Source organism: Engystomops pustulosus, chromosome 4, assembly GCF_040894005.1.
Source record: "Engystomops pustulosus chromosome 4, aEngPut4.maternal, whole genome shotgun sequence".
Lineage (NCBI taxonomy): Eukaryota > Metazoa > Chordata > Amphibia > Anura > Leptodactylidae > Engystomops > Engystomops pustulosus.
The window spans coordinates 225,537,205-225,543,204 of NC_092414.1; positions in this window are offsets into that span (position 1 = coordinate 225,537,205).

Here is a 6,000-nt window from a genome sequence, read left to right on the forward strand (position 1 = left end):
TATACCTCTACCTGTACTCTCCCAGTGCTGCTCCGCTCTACATCTCAGTCTATACCTCTACCTGTACTCTCCCAGTGCTGCTCCGCTCTACATCTCAGTCTATACCTCTACCTGTACTCTCCCAGTGCTGCTCCGCCCTACATTTCCGTCTATACCTCTACCTGTACTCTCCCAGTGCTGCTCCGCTCTACATCTCAGTCTATACCTCTACCTGTACTCTCCCAGTGCTGCTCCGCTCTACATCTCAGTCTATACTTCTACCTGTACTCTCCCAGTGCTGCTCCGCTCTACATCTCAGTCTATACTTCTACCTGTACTCTCCCAGTGCTGCTCCGCTCTACATCTCAGTCTATACTTCTGCCTGTACTCTCCCAGTGCTGCTCCGCTCTACATCTCAGTCTATACCTCTACCTGTAGTCTCCCAGTGCTGCTCCGCTCTACATCTCAGTCTATACCTCTACCTGTACTCTCCCAGTGCTGCTCCGCCCTACATCTCCGTCTATACCTCTACCTGTAGTCTCCCAGTGCTGCTCCGCTCTACATCTCAGTCTATACCTCTACCTGTACTCTCCCAGTGCTGCTCCGCTCTACATCTCAGTCTATACCTCTACCTGTACTCTCCCGGTGCTGCTCCGCTCTACATCTCAGTCTATACCTCTACCTGTACTCTCCCGGTGCTGCTCCGCACTACATCTCAGTCTATACTTCTACCTGTACTCTCCCGGTGCTTCTCCGCTCTACATCTCAGTCTATACCTCTACCTGTACTCTCCCAGTGCTGCTCCGCTCTACATCTCAGTCTATACCTCTACCTGTACTCTCCCAGTGCTGCTCCGCTCTACATCTCAGTCTGTACCTCTACCTGTACTCTCCCAGTGCTGCTCCTCTCTACATCTCAGTCTGTACCTCTACCTGTACTCTCCCGGTGCTGCTCCACTCTACATCTCAGTGTATACCTCTACCTGTACTCTCCCGGTGCTGCTCCACTCTACATCTCAGTCTGTACCTCTACCTGTACTCTCCCGGTGCTGCTCCACTCTACATCTCAGTGTATACCTCTACCTGTACTCTCCCAGTGCTGCTCCGCTCTACATCTCAGTCTGTACCTCTACCTGTACTCTCCCAGTGCTGCTCCTCTCTACATCTCAGTCTATACTTCTACCTGTACTCTCCCGGTGCTTCTCCGCTCTACATCTCAGTCTATACCTCTACCTGTACTCTCCCGGTGCTTCTCCGCTCTACATCTCAGTCTATACCTCTACCTGTACTCTCCCAGTGCTGCTCCGCTCTACATCTCAGTCTATACCTCTACCTGTACTCTCCCAGTGCTGCTCCGCTCTACATCTCAGTCTGTACCTCTACCTGTACTCTCCCAGTGCTGCTCCTCTCTACATCTCAGTCTGTACCTCTACCTGTACTCTCCCGGTGCTGCTCCACTCTACATCTCAGTGTATACCTCTACCTGTACTCTCCCAGTGCTGCTCCGCTCTACATCTCAGTCTGTACCTCTACCTGTACTCTCCCAGTGCTGCTCCTCTCTACATCTCAGTCTGTACCTCTACCTGTACTCTCCCAGTGCTGCTCCGCTCTACATCTCAGTGTATACCCTCTACCTGTACTCTCCCAGTGCTGCTCCGCTCTACATCTCAGTCTATACCTCTACCTGTACTCTCCCAGTGCTGCTCCGCTCTACATCTCAGTCTATACCTCTACCTGTACTCTCCCAGTGCTGCTCCGTTCTACATCTCAGTCTATACCTCTACCTGTACTCTCCCAGTGCTGCTCCGCTCTACATCTCAGTCTATACCCTCTACCTGTACTCTCCTAGTGCTGCTCCGCTCTACATCTCAGTCTATACCTCTACCTGTACTCTCCCAGTGCTGCTCCTCTCTACATCTCAGTCTATACCTCTACCTGTACTCTCCCAGTGCTGCTCCGCTCTACATCTCAGTCTATACCTCTACCTGTACTCTCCCAGTGCTGCTCCGCTCTACATCTCAGTCTATACCCTCTACCTGTACTCTCCCAGTGCTGCTCCGCTCTACATCTCAGTGTATACCTCTACCTGTACTCTCCCAGTGCTGCTCCGCTCTACATCTCAGTCTATACCCTCTACCTGTACTCTCCCAGTGCTGCTCCGCTCTACATCTCAGTCTATACCCTCTACCTGTACTCTCCCAGTGCTGCTCCGCTCTACATCTCAGTCTATACCCTCTACCTGTACTCTCCCAGTGCTGCTCCGCTCTACATCTCAGTCTATACCTCTACCTGTACTCTCCCAGTGCTGCTCCGCTCCACATCTCAGTCTATACCTCTACCTGTACTCTCCCAGTGCTGCTCCGCTCTACATCTCAGTCTATACTTCTACCTGTACTCTCCCAGTGCTGCTCCGCTCTACATCTTAGTCTATACCTCTACCTGTACTCTCCCAGTGCTGCTCCGCTCCACATCTCAGTCTATACCTCTACCTGTACTCCCCCAGTGCTGCTCCGCTCTACATCTCAGTCTATACCTCTACCTGTACTCTCCCAGTGCTGCTCCGCTCTACATCTCAGTCTATACCTCTACCTGTACTCTCCCAGTGCTGCTCCGCTCTACATCTCAGTCTATACCCTCTACCTGTACTCTCCCAGTGCTGCTCCGCTCTACATCTCAGTCTATACCTCTACCTGTACTCTCCCAGTGCTGCTCCGCTCTACATCTCAGTCTATACCTCTACCTGTACTCTCCCAGTGCTGCTCCGCTGTACATCTCAGTCTATACCTCTACCTGTACTCCCCCGGTGCTGCTCCGCTCTACATCTCAGTCTATACCTCTACCTGTACTCTTCCAGTGCTGCTCCGCTCTACATCTCAGTCTATACCCTCTACCTGTACTCTCCCAGTGCTGCTCCGCTCTACATCTCAGTCTATACCTCCTACCTGTACTCTCCCAGTGCTGCTCCGCTCTACATCTCAGTGTATACCTCTACCTATACTCTCCCAGTGCTGCTCCGCTCTACATCTCAGTCTATACCTCTACCTGTACTCTCCCAGTGCTGCTCCGCTCTACATCTGTCTATACCCTGTACCTGTACTCTCCCAGTGCTGCTCCGCTCTACATCTCAGTCTATACCTCTACCTGTACTCTCCCAGTGCTGCTCCGCTCTACATCTCAGTCTATACCTCTACCTGTACTCTCCCAGTGCTGCTCCACTCTACATCTCAGTCTATACCTCTACCTGTACTCTCCCAGTGCTGCTACACTCTACATCTCAGTCTATACCTCTACCTGTACTCTCCCGGTGCTGCTCCGCTCTACATCTCAGTCTATACCTCTACCTGTACTCTCCCAGTGCTGCTCCGCTCCACATCTCAGTCTATACCTCTACCTGTACTCTCCCAGTGCTGCTCCGCTCTACATCTCAGTCTATACCTCTACCTGTACTCTCCCAGTGCTGCTCCGCTCCACATCTCAGTCTATACCTCTACCTGTACTCTCCCGGTGCTGCTCCGCACTACATCTCAGTCTATACCTCTACCTGTACTCTCCCGGTGCTGCTCCGCTCTACATCTCAGTCTATACCTCTACCTGTACTCTCCCGGTGCTGCTCCGCTCTACATCTCAGTCTATACTTCTACCTGTACTCTCCCGGTGCTGCTCCGCTCTACATCTCAGTCTATACCTCTACCTGTACTCTCCCAGTGCTGCTCCGCTCTACATCTCAGTCTATACCTCTACCTGTACTCTCCCAGTGCTGCTCCACTCTACATCTCAGTCTATACCTCTACCTGTACTCTCCCGGTGCTGCTCCGCTCCACATCTCAGTCTATACCTCTACCTGTACTCTCCCGGTGCTGCTCCGCTCCACATCTCAGTCTATACCTCTACCTGTACTCTCCCAGTGCTGCTCCGCTCTACATCTCAGTCTATACTTCTACCTGTACTCTCCCAGTGCTGCTCCGCACTACATCTCAGTCTATACCTCTACCTGTACTCTCCCAGTGCTGCTCCGCTCCACACCTCAGTCTATACCTCTACCTGTACTCTCCCAGTGCTGCTCCGCTCTACATCTCAGTCTATACCTCTACCTGTACTCTCCCAGTGCTGCTCCGCTCTACATCTCAGTCTATACCCTCTACCTGTACTCTCCCAGTGCTGCTCCGCTCTACATCTCAGTCTATACCTCTACCTGTACTCCCCCAGTGCTGCTCCGCTCCACATCTCAGTCTATACCTCTACCTGTACTCTCCCAGTGCTGCTCCGCTCTACATCTCAGTCTATACCTCTACCTGTACTCTCCCAGTGCTGCTCCGCTCTACATCTCAGTCTATTCTTCTACCTGTACTCTCCCAGTGCTGCTCCGCTCTACATCTCAGTCTATACCTCTACCTGTACTCTCCCGGTGCTGCTCCTCTCTACATCTCAGTCTATACCTCTACCTGTACTCTCCCAGTGCTGCTCCTCTCTACATCTCAGTCTATACCTCTACCTGTACTCTCCCAGTGCTGCTCCGCTCTACATCTCAGTCTATACCTCTACCTGTACTCTCCCAGTGCTGCTCCACTCTACATCTCAGTCTATACCTCTACCTGTACTCTCCCAGTGCTGCTCCGCTCTACATCTCAGTCTATACCTCTACCTGTACTCTCCCAGTGCTGCTCCGCTCTACATCTCAGTCTATACCTTTACCTGTACTCTCCCAGTGCTGCTCCGCTCTACATCTCAGTCTATACCCTCTACCTGTACTCTCCCAGTGCTGCTCCGCTCTACATCTCAGCCTATACCCTCTACCTGTACTCTCCCAGTGCTGCTCCGCTCTACATCTCAGTCTATACTTCTACCTGTACTCTCCCAGTGCTGCTCCGCTCTACATCTCAGTCTATACCTCTACCTGTACTCTCCCAGTGCTGCTCCGCTCTACATCTCAGTCTATACCTTTACCTGTACTCTCCCAGTGCTGCTCCGCTCTACATCTCAGTCTATACCTCTACCTGTACTCTCCCAGTGCTGCTCCGCTCTACATCTCAGTCTATACCTCTACCTGTACTCTCCCAGTGCTGCTCCGCTCTACATCTCAGTCTATACCTCTACCTGTACTCTCCCAGTGCTGCTCCGCTCTACATCTCAGTCTATACCTCTACCTTTACTCTCCCAGTGCTGCTCCGCTCTACATCTCAGTCTATACCCTCTACCTGTACTCTCCCAGTGCTGCTCCGCTCTACATCTCAGTCTATACCTCTACCTGTACTCTCCCAGTGCTGCTCCGCTCTACATCTCAGTCTATACCTCTACCTGTACTCTCCCAGTGCTGCTCCGCTCTACATCTCAGTCTATACCTTTACCTGTACTCTCCCAGTGCTGCTCCGCTCTACATCTCAGTCTATACCTCTACCTGTACTCTCCCAGTGCTGCTCCGCTCTACATCTCAGTCTATACCTCTACCTGTACTCTCCCAGTGCTGCTCCGCTCTACATCTCAGTCTATACCTCTACCTGTACTCTCCCAGTGCTGCTCCGCTCTACACCTCAGTATATACCTCTACCTGTACTCTCCCAGTGCTGCTCCGCTCTACACCTCAGTCTATACCTCTACCTGTACTCTCCCAGTGCTGCTCCGCTCTACATCTCAGTCTATACCCTCTACCTGTACTCTCCCAGTGCTGCTCCGCTCTACATCTCAGTGTATACCTCTACCTGTACTCTCCCAGTGCTGCTCCTCTCTACATCTCAGTCTATACCTCTACCTGTACTCTCCCAGTGCTGCTCTGCTCTACATCTCAGTCTATACCTCTACCTGTACTCTCCCGGTGCTGCTCCACTCTACATCTCAGTCTATACCTCTACCTGTACTCTCCCAGTGCTGCTCCGCTCTACATCTCAGTCTATACCTCTACCTGTACTCTCCCAGTGCTGCTCCTCTCTACATCTCAGTCTATACCTCTACCTGTACTCTCCCAGTGCTGCTCTGCTCTACATCTCAGTCTATACCTCTACCTGTACTCTCCCGGTGCTGCTCCACT